A 16,272-nucleotide genomic window follows, 5' to 3' on the forward strand; every position below is an offset into this window, starting at 1 on the left:
GGAGTACATGTAGTACTCTCTCCCTATCTTTATTTCACTTAATTAAAAAAAATAATGATAAATATGTGTATGGAGAATGGTAAAAAATAATAAAAATAAAAATAATTTTTTTAAAAAATAATGAAATAATTTAAATTTGATTATTTTAATATTTTACATGTTAAATAATTTAAAATATTTTTTTATAATTTATTTTTAATTATTATTAAATTTATAATTTTAAAATAAAAATATAAAATTAATTTCTTAAACTCAATAAAAAAGCGCCTCAACAGGCACGAGTGAGCCGCTAGTTTATATAATGTGATACGCTAATTAAAAATTTTTTGCAAGAATTTCTAGATTTAACAATGACCACTATTATCTCGTCTTAAAAATAACGGTTACAAGAATTTCTGTTTATCGTATTTTTTGTATGAGTATTTTTTCTCTTTTTATTTGTCTTTTTTTTTTTAGATTTAACAATGATTTAATTCTAAATTTTTTAAATATAAAAACTTTGATATCATATGATAAAATTATTTCTTTTCAAAACTTAAATTGATAAAAAGATACCACATAAATATTATATCTCCAGACCAATAATATACAGATGGATATTTTTAATAGCGGTTTGAGTTATGTTATATGTCGTGTTTGATTCAAATTATCGTCCGTTATATGGTACTCGTAAGTGCTTATATAACCTTACATACAAAATTTTCAATTCATATGTGATACAGAAAAAAAGATAAATAAGACAAGAATTGAAATTGAATAGAAAAGATACATTGAAATTGAAATAAAAATAAAAAAAAGAGGTTGAAATTGAATACAAAGAGAATCACTCTACTTTCTATCCAATTTCTTGACGTAACAAGAAAGGGACTCCTCAACCTAACTTGCCAACACCATAGTTTAGAAATTGAATCGAAGGAACTCCTCAACCTTTTACTCAATTTCCCGATGTAACAAGAGAGGAACTCCTCAACCTCAATTGTCCACACCATGGTTTCATTACGAAACCAAAAAAGGAGTTTTTAAACCTCTAAATCATTCTATATTACGACTACAATAGCTAAGGACCTCTTATTAGGTTAAAATAAAGAAAAATCTTAAAGCCCATAAACATAAAGTTCAATCTAATAATTAAATAAACAAAATCAAAATACATTAAATTAAAATATTCTAAAAATATAAAATAATATCTTCTAAATAACACTTGAACTCTTTATATCACGAACATTTGAATCACGTATTAATATGATTCAATAACATACATATTTTGTTTTGGTTGACGCTTAAATATACACATTAAGGATATCTATATATGTGTATGTGAGAAAAATAAAATATAGCCTTCAAATTAATGCAGAAAAGAAGGAAATACATGGAGGGAATCTGAGTCACAGCCTGTTTTCTTCTATCTATTATCGTCGCTATCAGCCTATCATTAGCTGATTCCCAACAACTTAAGCTATAAGCGAAGGGGAAATTGGCTACCATGTAGATTATATGGTGAATCATATTTGATTGTTTGAGTATAAACCATATGAAAAACATTATAATTAATAAAAGAACAACATATATTATTTTAGTCTTCTTCAAAAGATATACTTTTATAAAATCACTATTTATAAAACGAAAAATGACATTTTAATTTAACCTTCTAAATAAAATTCAATTTGGAAAATATACAATTTTTTTCATAAGTGATAAAAAAAATTGTAAATTTAATCTAAATTTTTATTGAAATATTTAAAATTGTTTAAAAAGCAGATACAAAAATCAAGAAAAAAATCAATTTCAAACCCATTTTAAATTTATTTTTGTATTGTTTGTCATTCTTCTTAAAAAATAATTGTTTAAACAAAATAAATTTTATATTGGAGGATAGAAAGATATCAACTTTTTAAGTGGGCTTAAAACAATTGCAAAATTTGATATCTAGAATCTCTTCCAAATATGTCTTTTTTATATTTTGTAAAATTAAGATAATTTTTGAAGGCTCAAAATATTATTTTTGATTGTTTAATCTTAATATAAAAAAAAAACACTCAAAAAAGTATAACCAATAAGATAAAAAAAATCACGTAAAAAAATAAAAAATATCAGAACGTGATAAATAATAGACCAAACATTAATATTTCGAACTATTATCATTCAAAAATTAAATTTCCAAAGAGGTACACTCAAACGCATGCATGCAATGCCTTTCACTGTCCTTTTCAAAGTCTCAACAAATTAAATGTAGAGGGACGAAGGCCTACCCATTGAATTGATGAAACATTATTATTTGATCAAATACTATTGTTCTATCCAAATTCAAAAGGATCTTAATCAAATATTGACCAGACCCATAAGTTTCTGACAAATAAAACTTCAGCGCATATATATAAAAATCAATGCTTTCATACAATTATACATATATAAAATGTATACTTAATTACAGGTTAAGTACCTTTTTTTTTCTCAAAATTTATGGCTAAAATTAAAATATCACTAATATTTCTTTGCCAATAAGGTTATGGGATTGAGATTTTTGTTTATTATTTTTTTTGAAAGAAGAACCAGCTCAACACATTTTTTTTTTGGTGACTTAAAAGAAAAATAAACAAAAACTAAGAAAGAAAAAAAAAAAAACAAGAAACTGCTTAACAAAGGCAGTCCCGCTGAATACTACTCTCAAACTCCTTCCAAAATCCATCTCCTGACACAGTCGCCCCTCTCTTCTCCATTTAGAAAACCAAAAGTTCTGTTCCAAATCCCCAATGCACCAACTAAAACCTTCCTTTAGGAAATCCCAAGCTCGACATATACTCTTCCAAACATAAGATCCACTTCCTCGAGACCGACTAAAACAATCATCCTTAGAAGAATGGTATTTCTCCGTCAACAGTTGAACCCATAGTTTGTTGGGATGGTGAAAAAGTTTGTAACTTCTATGTTATTTTTGGTATAGTCATCAACAACATGAGTTATGTTTTGCATCACTCTCTAAAGCAACAAAACGACCTAGCAACACAATCTACTACTTTCGCTGTCTTGTTCTGGAAAATAACATCATTTCTACACAACCAGATATTTCATATAACTGAGAAGAATCTCACTAACCATATTTTTCACACGTCTTTTCTCAAATTCATCGTCCTCCAACTCTCAAAATGTTCTTTTATGGAACTTGGAATGCTCCAAACACGACCCACATGACTTATCCATGCGCACCACACATGTCAAGCATACTCACACGTAACAAACAAATGTTGTACAGTTTCAATTTTCTTACTACACATAACACAGACGTTATCACTTCGTTTAATGATGCCCAATCTGCTCAAGCGATCCTTTGTATTAACTCGGCTTACAAGCACAAACCAAGTAAACAACTCTATCCGAGATGGAACAATTCCTTTCCGGATTTCATTTGTGAACTTATAGCTAAGGATATCATCCGTCAATGTCTGTATCTGCAAAACCTGCACAAATGAGTTAGTAGTATAAACGTCTTCCTTATCAAATTTTCACACCATTCTATCTTGTGCGCCTGCTATCAATCTCACAGCTTGCAAGATATCAAACATTTGGTTCAAACTGTCAGTCTCTCATTGGCGGAGTTTCCCCCTCCAGTGGAAGTTCCAAACCCACTCTATCCCATCCCAAAACCCATAGTCCCCAATCACGGATCCTTTATTATCTGAAATTGAGTATTGGAAAGGAGTCTTTCAACTTTCCCGACTATAGCCATGTATCTTTCCAAAATCTGGTTAATCTACCATCTCCTACTTCTATAGCCAACCCGTCAATCATCTTCTGTCTGACATGTTGCTCTTTGATTTGCAAGTGGCATATATCTCTCCACGGATCCCCTTTTGCTGGTATAGCTTGAGTAGACAATAACTGCCCAGGGTTCAGATTATTGCAGGAGCACACTACCTTCTTTCATAGAGGACACTCTTCTTTAGAGAATCTCCACCACCACTTAAACAATAATGCAGTATTACGAATCATCGCATCTCCCACACCTAATTCTTCTAGTTTCTTCGGTGCCTGTATCATCTCCCATTTTACAAGAGCCAGTCCAGGTCATCCGTCGTCCGTCGTCCTTCCCCCAAAAGAATCTTCTTTGCAATGAAATTATATTTTTTGCCACCATAACTGGCATTTTATACAAACTCAAATAGTAAGTAGGCAGAATATTAATCACGGATTTGATGAGAACCAACTTTTCCGCTTTACTGAGCACCTTTGTTTTCCACAAACTTAGTTTCTCCTCCACCTTATCTATTACTGGCTTCCATGTTTTTACTAGCCTCGGATTTGCTCCTAGATTAATTCCCAAATACTTCACTGGTAGATTCGCCGCCTGACATCCTAATAATCTACACATCTGACCAACCCACTCCTGACTGCAATTACCGGTATCAAACTAGATTTGTCGAAGTTAATGCTCAATCCAGACATGACTTCAAAACACCTCAGGAGTCTCTTGTAATTTTTCACTGTCTCCTCTTCTGGTGGGCAGAACAATATAGTGTCATCATCAAACTAAAGGTGGGATAACTCTATATTGTCCCTACCAACTAAGAGAGGAGATATTCTCCTATTTCTTACCGCCTCCCCGATCATCCTGTTCAGCACATCTACAACGAGGACGAATAGAAAAGGTGATAACAGGTCACCTTGTCAAAGCCCTCCTTCCATCTTGAACGATTTTTATGGTGCCCCATTAACCATTATAGATATAGAAGCTGATCTAATGCACTCTATAATCCATGCCCTCCATCTTCTATCGAACCTCATCTTTTTCAGCACAATATCAACAAAATTCCATTTGACTCTATCATAGGCTTTCTGGAAGTCCAATTTGATAATTGTTGATACCTTCTTCTTCAGTTTTAGTCACTGTACAGTTTCACATGCTATTTGTAACAGTCCAGACCACCCGCTAGCACGATATTGTCCGTTTTGGCACACAAGGCCTCACGATTTTGCCTTTGACGATAGGAATGATAGCCGAAGCCCCCCACACTCACTCGTCAAAACGCGTCATACTAGAGAGAGGTATCTACACCCTTATAAGGCATACTTCGTTCCCCTCCCCAACCGATGTGGGACCTTACAATTCACCCCCTAAGGGAGCCCAGCGTCCTCGCTGGTACATCAATCTGGGCTCCGGCTCTGATACCATCTGTAACAGCCCAGACCACCCGCTAGCACGATATTGTTCACTTTGGCACACAAGGCCTCACGGTTTTGCCTTTGACGATAGGGATGATAGCCGAAGCTGCCCACACTCACTCGACAAAATACATCATACTAGGGAGAGGTATCTACACCCTTATAAGGCATGCTTCGTTTCCCTCTCCAACCGATGTGGGACCTTACACTATTAACGCTCCATCATGTATTCTCCTGCCCTTAACAAATGCACTCTGTGATTTCCCAACTAACCCTGGCATTACGCTTCTCATTCTTCTTGTCAACACTTTTGATATGACCTTATAAACACATCCAACCATACTGATCGGTCTAAGATCCTTTATCTCCTTCGCGCCCACAAACTTCGGAGCCAGCGCTACCCAAGTAACATTGGAGTCTGCTGGTAGCCTCGCCGTCTCAAAGAAGCTCATCACAGCTTTAGTGAGTTCCACTCCAATCTCCTACCAGCATATCTTTATAAAATTCATGTTATATCCATTACTACCCAGAGCCTTAGATGATTCGCAGTCCCATACTGCCTCTTTTACTTCCTCCTCCGTCGGTAACACCTCTAATGCTTGAGCTTCCTCCATCTCCAAGCGATTAACTAAACCATCTCGAAAACTGATATTTGGTGACTCGTCTTGATGGTATAGGTTCCTATAGAAATCTCTAATTGCAACCTTAATCCTTGCATGGTTCCTTACCAACCTTCTATTAATCACTAAAGACACAATTTGGTTATTCCTTCTTCTTGCTGATGCAATATTGTGAAAGTATCTGGTATTCCTGTCCATCTCCTTGGCATGCCAAGACCTAGACATTAGCTTCCAATGTATATCTTGCCTCTCATACCATACTTCATAGCATCTTATCAGTGCCTTTCTTCTTGCTTCTATCGTACCATCATATACTCCGTTACTAACCATATCATCCATTTTTTTTATCTCGTCCTCAAACCTTTGGATCTTCTCATGTATATTCTCAAAGTGCTGCTTGTGCCATCTACCTAGTGATTTTGTCAGCGCCTTCAATTTATCCAGGAACTGTACATCGCCCAATCCCCTCCATTCTTCCTTCATCATCTTTAGGAAGCCTTCATGCGTGAACCACGCATCCAAACTGCAAAATGCTCTTGGTCCCTGAGCTATTCTTCTATCTTCCACTATGAAAGGACAATGATCTGATAGACCTCTCGGGCCTCCTCTTAGACGAGTATCTGGGTACACATCTAGCCATTCCAAGCTAACCAGGTTTCTATCAATACGACTGCAGGACTGACCTCTAAACCATGTATACTTGCGATCATTGATTTCCAAGTCCACCAACTCCATGTCATTAATCCATGTTCTGAAGTCTTCAGCAGAAGCTGACAAGTTGGTCACCCCTTTTCTTTCCTCTATATGCACAATCTCATTGAAATCTCCCATGTAACAAAAAGGGGTATGTAATATCTCAAGGTTTTTTTTTTAAACATTTTAGATTTACCCTTATCAAAATACCCATTCTACCCTCATCCCTTTTATCAAACCCTAACCCTAATCACAAAATAAGACTCACCCTCCCTCCTACACACACACACATACATTTCAGAGAAAGAGGGAGAAGGAACAGAAGCAAAGAAAAGAGAAAGGGGAGAGTGAGGGAACGGAGAAGAGAAGAGAGGAAGGGGAGGCTGTCCGCTGTCACTGCCATCGCCTTGGAGCACGTCGGCGTCGTGCCTCACCGTCGTGGAGTCGCTATCCCACGCGTTGCCACCGGCGCTGACGAAGAGGGGAGAGAGTGAGACGTTGAGGCAGAGAGCTACTGCTGCGGGAAACGCGATGGAGGAGAGGACGCCCCCAGCTCTGTCGCGCCTGGTTGCTGCCTAGCACGCCGTCAGAGACCGCCGTTCCCTCACCACTGCTGCGTCGCCGTTAATGAAGCTGTTGCCGCCGCCGTGAGCCGCGAACAGAGGAGGGAGAAGGCGGCGAGTTCGTGAGGGAGAAGAAGCAGCGCTGCCACCTTGCTGGCGTCGAGCTGTCCGCTGCCATTGTTGCCATTTTGGTTCGCTCTTTTTCCTCGAATCTGTTCCACTTCCGTATCCTGCCATTCTGATTTTATTGAACCTCTGGTTTACCTTGGATTTTCCAGCACTATTTCTTGTTGTCTTCCATTCAATTTGAATCCAATATTTTCTCTGGGTGCTATTATCATTGACGTTGCAATAAGAAATGGATGCTGTTGTTGTTGCAGCTGCAACTTTCCGCTGCCCGGTCCAAATCCTCATTTCATTCTACATTAGTCCTCCTCACCCGTTAATTTTGCACTTCGGGTTTGGTCTCTTCGGTCCCTTAGGACCACGTTGTGAGTAGGCTTTACATTTATAATTGTTTGATTGTGCGTCTATAATTATTTTGACATATATCTATTATGATCTTTGAATTATACTCACTATATTTGCCTTGAATGATTTTAAATTGATTAGAATAATTGATTTATTAAAATTAAATAATTCATTTTTATGAAGTTTATACTTTCGGAACTATACATGAGACCATATATATTTTTGATGAAGTTTTGCATTATTTTAAATTGTTTGATCTTACTTAAATATCTGTTTTTGAGACCATATATATTTTTGATGAAGTTTTGCTTTATTCTAAAATATTTGATTTTACTTGAATATCTATTTTTGAAACATTGAAGTATTTGTTGGTATTCACTTGGTTTAAAGATTGTGAAATATGTTTGAAATGTCTTATAATTGAAAAAGTATGATTGGAAAAGATTGATGAGAAAGTATAACATGATTTGATTCGATTCGATAGCTTATATATTTGAAAGATTAAAGATTTGTTGTATTTAGAATTATATGTTTTGAATTGGTTTGGGAGGCTCGTATTAGAAAACCGTAGTTAACGGCGGTTATGACGTTAACTTAGATGCATCTAACTCAGACTCCAGCTAGCAGGGGTGTTGCTAGCCTAATGTGTAGGCCACACGTTAGATCTGTTATTCCGTACGGACACACTAGAGGAAAGGGCTACCCTTAGAGGTAGAGCCGCCCAAGTGTGGACTATTTGATTTGATTTCTGTATGAGGACTCCCTTATTGATTCACTTATTATTATTATTATCAACTACTGTTTTTTAATTAAAATTACTTTGATAATAATGTTTATATGGTTTCATGTGGATTATAGATGTATTGTCTAGTCACTGAGTTGCAAAACTCATTCCTTTTTTTAAAAATATTTTTCAGGAACAAATGCTTGACTATGTGAGACATTCTAATCAAGAGTCACGATCTGCAATGAGTATCTATTTTGTCGAATTTCTAGATGTATATGCTCCATATGTCACAAGCAGGATCCAACCATTCTTAATTATTTTAAGATTTGTTAAATATATAACTATTTATTTTAGAACTTGTAAAATATTTGTAATTTTCTTATTCAACTTATATTTGAGTTTGTTAGGCTTGCTAGGGGATTATTTTTCTAAACGCCGGTTATGGCTCATTTTGGGCCATGACAAAGTGGTATCAGAGCTTAGGTTTCATCTGTGTAATATGGAGCAAGTGTCCTATGGTAGGATCACAATTGTATAAATAGAAGCGCGCCTATTTTTACAAATTGTGGCACTATCAAAGGCCTATAGGAATGTCCTCTTTGTCCTCTATGTCATTGTTGTCTTCTGATTATTGAGATCATGCGTCATCTGCCGCTTCTTATTACTCTTGTCCTTTTGTACCCAATCTTGATATTCTTGACATATTCTTATTACTCTTGTTCTAATTCGCGATTTCTCTCGTAGCTAATTCTAATTTTCTCCGATTTTGTGAATGTGTGCTTTATTCTTCTTAGTCATTGGGTTATTCTCTATGATTTCTAATGTCAGTTCACGAGTTACTTAGAAGATTCGTTCTATATTTGCTGTGAATTACCATCCGATTCCCTTGTAGAATTGTATTTTGATTTGTGGATTGCACGAATTTGCTGAGTTTTTGATCGAAATGCTTTGTTCTTGATTTGATGAGCGATATTGGGATTTTTCTTCTTATGTTGATAATCTTTGAGTTATAACATAATTTTGATTTGCTTTTGATTCTTTCTTTCAAATCAATAATTTTGAAAACTGATATTTAGTTGCTCAAGAAGAAGGACTATATGATGAAAGATATGAATATAGTGTTTTTGTTGTTTGTTCGATTGATAATTTTCCTTACTTAAGTGTAGTGAGTTATTTGGGTAATCAGTTAGCTGGATCAAGCGTCTTTTCCGATTTAAAAGTTTGTTTGTGCTTGTCTAATTTGATGATCCGGTTCTGTTATGGTTCAATCTTCAAGTTGCCAAGCACTCATTGATCGAATTAACGGAACTATTTTTGGCTTGATAAGTTGAGAGAAAGATTATGAACACTTTCTTTTTGGTTGGTGATTATAAAATAAATCTTGCTTTTGGCTAAGATATGAAACTTGAGAATTTTCTTAACGCTTTGCTTTTCTGAATATTCTCTTGATCTCAACCATTGTTCTTATTTTTAGAGATTTAGAAGATTTGTTTTCTTGGTCTGTATTGCCTTGTGAGATTAGGATTGTAGATCTTAGATATTAAAAAGAATTGTTGGCAATTTCTGACAAAGGAACTAGATATTCAATTTCTTAAAATTGAATAAATTCTTTATACGAGTTTTTCTCCTCATTACATTCAACTACTTATTTTAAACCATACTTTTTATGAACTCTTTAATAACTCTAGTTTTAAACTATCTAATTTCTCAACGAGACCTAATGTTTCATGATTTACATTTGATTAGGTTCGTAGAATAAAATAGTGTAAGTGAAATTATGTACTAAAATACTAATTTGATCTATACAATGGAGCTTTGAAGTAAAATTTTACTAGGATTGAAAAGAAATTAGCTATCTTAATACAATGTTATAGAATTCTTGTAAACTTTTTTGCTTATGAATTAAAAGTGGAAATTAATATTAAAATAACTTGAAATTTTATTAGGATAATCACATATAAAGACTACTTTGATAGATTTTTAGCAAGTTAGGATTTTTTTTTTTAGAAGATTGGTAGTTTGAAATGCCTGTGCTCTGGTAACAAAGTTGCTTCTATTTTTATTATTCGTATTACTGAGTATTTATATGTTACAATTTTTTTTATAAATACAATATTCGTTTTTTATTATGGTATATGATATTGTTGAATATTTTATCTCTAGCCATTGGAAGAGGTTGTTTCCTATGAATTGTTATTGTGGTTATTGTTATTCAAGTCATCAGTGCGTGTTGATTGATATTATTATTGCTCGTAAGCAATAAATTCTTGCATATTAATATAGTTAGGATTCGAATTTCTATTTAATAGTGACTCGGTAATGTTTGTCAGGTTTTCTAGTATCTTTTTTTTTATCTCATTGTTATTATTATTGGTCTTTCACATAACGTTTTTTTTTTTTCAATTCAGTACGCCTTGCATGATATTTTAGGTCATTTGATATTAGAAAATCACGTCCTTATTGTTTTTACATGATGACTTTGTAGGTGGTGTTCTAAATTTGTTTAATTGATTTGGTTGTTATTAGTAGTAGTTAGTAGTAAATAGTGGTGTTATTTTGTGATTGGACTTCTGAGTTTCTTGAGTTTCTTGTAGCTGTTGTTTTTATGCTTGTTAGGTTCACTTTCGGGTTGGAAATGAGTAAAGGATTTGGAAAAAAAAAAACTTTCTCATGATATTATATTTTTTAAAATAAGGCAAGGATTTGAGAGATATATTTTTGATAGTTAGAATAAAAAATTTTTTTTTTTACTATAATGTGGATTTTTTTAAAAAAAAAAAAAAAAAGGAAGGAGAATACCACAAGACGATAGCATTGTGGATGTGATTAAAAATATCAGTTATGCAGCGTGAATAGAGATGCACATTAAAATGAATATGGAGATTCATGATTACAAGCTTGACGTCCAAGTTTATTAATTTCTACATGTTTTAGTTTTTGCTAGCAATAGTATATATATATTTGAGTTTGTCTTTAGTTTATGAGTTTTAAGTTCAGTTAGCTATTTATAAAGATGAGTTTTCTTTTTGGTGTTTTATCCTTACAAAAAATTAGGATCCATACTAATTTCATAAAATTCTTTTGCTATGTATTTGGATTATGTTAAAACCTAAATTATGTTTGAAGATTTTAGACAAAAAAAATAAAATAAAATAAATAGCAGTTGTTATATCTAATGTTAGTTTATGTTAATTGAAATTACGTCAAATTTTAGTTTTATTTTCATTATCTTACATGTGCGTTATTCGTAAATTAGGTTATAATTGTATGATCAAATGAAAATATTTGAGTATATTTTACAATAATAATAAATTAAATTTACAGGTGAATTTTGGCCTTAAGGATAATGAGATGATTGCTTACGTTTTTTTTCGTTATATTTTACGTTATTTATCTATTATTTATAGTCAAAAGCTATTAAATTTTATTCTGGTATATTTAATATTTAAGGTCATGTTAATAATTATTTCAAATGATCTTTGTTAAAGAATCCTAGATAAGAGAAAATGAGCATGTTAATTTTTTTTTTGTGACAATTACTGTTCTTAATTTTCATAACTGTTCAATTGTCTTTTTAAAAGGTGCAGTCAAATCTTCAATTTGTTGTTTTGCTTTGCTCCTCGGTTATTGTCTTTGTCTTGTTGCTTGGGATTTTGATTTACAACTGTTGTGTGTATTTTATTTACGTCGTATGTTTGTTGCTGTTCAATTTTCTTTGTCTAGAATGTTGTTGCTTCCTATTGTTTACTTTAACTTCATATGTCCTAGTGTTATTATTTTGGTCTATAAATGTTATAAACTTTTTCTTTCTCTTCTTTGATTCTGAAAGATTGTGTCTTATTTGATTGTGTTCCTAATCATTCTCTTAAATCTTTGTGAACATTGTCATGGACTATAGTGGCCATCTCTTGTGAACTTTGCACTTATTTGATTCAACTGGAACTTGTTTCGACCTAATACTTCATCTTTTCTTTTATTGTTTCTATCAAAGTTGTTTGATTCAGATTTCCTTGTTAGGATGTAATTGACTCTTTTTATGGCACACTTCATTGTTTTTGTACATCATTGCTTAATTGTGATCCTACGCATCCTTCCGAATCCTTGCGAACCTAATTTGTGATGTTACTTTTATCTTCCTAAGTTTTGTATCATTTTGGGTAAAACCCGAGTTTGTTTCGATGTCACGTGCGATTTCTAGATATAGCAAGCGATACACTAGTTCTTGAAGACACAACTTATCAATGCTGAAGTTTGGAAAACTATAATTCTAAGGCTTGACATAAGAAGGGTTGCTACCATGGATACAGAGAACAGAACCAAGGAGATTATGAAGTAAGATTGAATTTTGAGGAGATTGAAGAACGAAGGCTTTGTATATCTGAGTTGTCTAGGGAACGGGAGTCAGTGAATATCAACTACATCATTTTAACACACCTATGTTGTAACTTTTTACCTGATTATACTTCTTTCTCATGCTTGGTAAAAGGCTAAAACCATGGAACATTTTTTATACTGAATCAATTTTCGAGGGCGAAAATTTTTTCAAGGGGGGTAGAATGTAATATCTCAAGGTTTTTTTTTTTAAAAACATTTTAGATTTACCCTTATCAAAATACCCATTCTACCCCCATCCCTTTTATCAAACCCTAACCCTAATCTCAAAATAAGACTCACCCTCCCTCCTACACACACACACATACATTTCAGAGAAAGAGGGAGAAGGAACGGAAGCAAAGAAAAGAGAAAGGGGAGAGTGAGGGAACGGAGAAGAGAAGAAAGGAAGGGGAGGCTGTCCGCTGTCACTGCCATCGCCTTGGAGCACGCCGGCGTCGCGCCTCACCGCCGTGGAGTCGCTGTCCCACGCGTTGCCGCCGGTGCTGACGAAGAGGGGAGAGAGTGAGACGTTGAGGCAGAGAGCTGCTGCTGCGGGAAACACCATGGAGGAGAGGACGCCCCCAGCTCTGTCGCACCTGGTTGCTTCCTAGCACGCCGTCGGAGACCGCCGTTCCCTCACCACTGCTGCGTCGCCGTTGATGAAGCTGTTGCCGCCGCCGTGAGCCGCGAACAGAGAAGGGAGAAGGCGGCGAGTTCGTGAGGGAGAAGAAGCAGCGCTGCCACCTTGCTGCCATACCTCCTTGCTGGCGTCGAGCTGTCCGCTGCCATTGTTGCCATTTTGGTTCGCTCTTTTTCCTCGAATCTGTTCCACTTCCGTATCCTGCCATTCTGATTTTATTGAACCTCTGGTCTTGGATTTTCCAGCACTATTTCTTGTTGTCTTCCATTCAATTTGAATCCAATATTTTCTCTGGGTGCTATTATCATTGACGTTGCAATAAGAAATGGATGATGTTGTTGTTGCAGTCGCAACTTTCCGCTGCCCTGTCCAAATCCTCATTTCATTCTACATTAGTCCTCCTCACCCGTTAATTTCGCACTTCGGGTTTGGTCTATTCGGTCCCTTAGGACCACGTTGTGAGTAGGCTTTACATTTATAATTGTTTGATTGTGCGTCTATAATTATTTTGACATATATCTATTATGATCTTTGAATTATACTCACTATATTTGCCTTGAATGATTTTAAATTGATTAGAATAATTGATTTATTAAAATTAAATAATTCGTTTTTATGAAGTTTATACTTTCGGAACTATACATGAGACCATATATATTTTTGATGAAGTTTTGCATTATTTTAAATTGTTTGATCTTACGTGAATATCTGTTTTTGAGACCATATATATTTTTGATGAAGTTTTTCTTTATTCTAAAATATTTGATTTTACTTAAATATCTATTTTTGAAACATTGAAGTATTTGTTGGTATTCACTTGGTTTAAAGATTATGAAATATGTTTGAAATGTCTTAAAATTGAAAAAGTATGATTGGAAAAGATTGATGAGAAAGTATAACATGATTTGATTCGATTCGATAGCTTATATATTTGAAAGATCAAAGATTTGTTGTATTTAGAATTATATGTTTTGAATTGGTTTGGGAGGCTCGTATTAGAAAACCGTAGTTAACGGCGGTTATGACGTTAACTTAGATGCATCTAACTCAGACTCCAGCTAGCAGGGGTGTTGCTAGCCTAATGTGTAGGCCACACGTTAGATCTGTTATTCCGTACGGACACACTAGAGGAAAGGGCTACCCTTAGAGGTGGAGCCGCCCAAGTGTGGACTATTTGATTTGATTTCTGTATGAGGACTCCCTTATTGATTCACTTATTATTATTATTATCAACTACTGTTTTCTAATTAAAATTACTTTGATAATAATGTTTATGTGGTCTCATGTGGATTATAGATGTATTGTCTAGTCACTGAGTTACAAAACTCATTCTTTTTTCTAAAAATATTTTTCAGGAACAAATGCTTGACTATGTGAGACATTCTAATCAAGAGTCACGATCTGCAATGAGTATCTATTTTGTCGAATTTCTAGATGTATATGCTCCATATGTCACAGGCAGGATGTAACACCCTACCACACAAAGCTTTACGCTTAAGTCGTAAAACAAAGGTGATGTGGTATTACGACCTCTAAAATAAAATAAGTACATATAATAGCAGAAGAGTTATAATATGCTAGGAGCCTTGAAGGATAGGGAAAATAAAAATCGCGAGATAAAAGCGCAACGCTCAAGGAACGAGTTAACTTGCATGCTAAGAAAACTGTAACTGTCAAACATAAGATAACAAAAGTAGGAATAGAGTGCCAAAGATACAAAATAACAAGCTCCTAACTCAGCCTGCGAAGTCAAGACTGGCCGGAGAATATTTACACATGTATACATACATATCCAAAACCCAAAAGTACATACACACAATCCTGCCTCTCCATAAACCTCTAAGAGGATCAAAAAGAACAAGTTATGCGGAGAGAAAGCTAAGTGCATATATATACATCACTGTACAACAAAACTATACAACAACACTATCCAGTAACCCCTCCGCTTTAAGGGCTTGGGTTCACTTAAAAGGGCTGGTCCGGTTGGACCTACAGCCCAGTTTGGATCCAATTCAACCGGTTTGGTCCTTTCGGTCCAATTTTGGACCGTTTTCTTCGAAATTAGTGTCAAAATTCTCGTTTCGATGAGCTCTACCCTAATTTGATATAATATTCGCGTTTCTAATATTCCTTATTAAAAATTAATTTATTGACTAATTATCTACTAATTTAACCGGGGTTTACATCCTACCCACCTAATAAAGAATTTTGCCCTCAAAATTCAAATCTAGTTACCTGAAAAGAGATGTGGATAGTCCTTTCGCATATCTGATTCGAGTTCCCAGGTATGTTCCTCGATACCAGCTCGTCTCCAAGCTACTTTTACCAATGATACTTCCCTTCCTCGTAATCGTTTAACACTGGTGTCATCAATCCTCACCGGAATTACTGGGAGTGTTAGATCTTCTCTCACTTGGATTGGTTCTGGTTCTAGAACATGACTTGCGTCAGGATTATACTTCCGAAGCTGTGACACATGGAACACATCGTGCAAATTCGAAAGGTATGGCGGTAAGGCAATTCTATAAGCCACTGGTCCAATTCTTTTCAGAATCTCAAACGGTCCAATATAACGGGGATTCAGTTTCTTGGTCTTAATAGCTCTCCCCACTCCAGTGGTTGGTGTAACTTTCAAAAAGACATGTTCTCCTTCTTCGAACTCCAAAGGCTTTCGCCTCTGGTCAGCATAGCTCTTTTGGCGGCTTTGGGCTATAAGCATTCGACTACGAATCTTCTTTATCTGCTCAGTCGTTTCGGCTATCATCTCAGGCCCTAATAAACTCCTTTCTCCAGTTTCATACCAACACAATGGAGATTGACATTTCCTGCCATACAGAGCCTCATATGGAGCCATTCCGATGCTCGCATGATAGCTATTATTATAAGCAAACTCTACTAATGGCATATACCGGTCCCAGCTCGCCGGTTGGTCCAAAACACAAGATCTTAACATATCTTCCAAGGTCTGAATAGTTCTTTCTGACTGACCATCTGTCTGAGGGTGATACGCAGTACTCAAGCTTAACT

Source organism: Arachis ipaensis, chromosome B03 (assembly GCF_000816755.2).
Source record: "Arachis ipaensis cultivar K30076 chromosome B03, Araip1.1, whole genome shotgun sequence".
Classification (NCBI taxonomy): domain Eukaryota; kingdom Viridiplantae; phylum Streptophyta; class Magnoliopsida; order Fabales; family Fabaceae; genus Arachis; species Arachis ipaensis.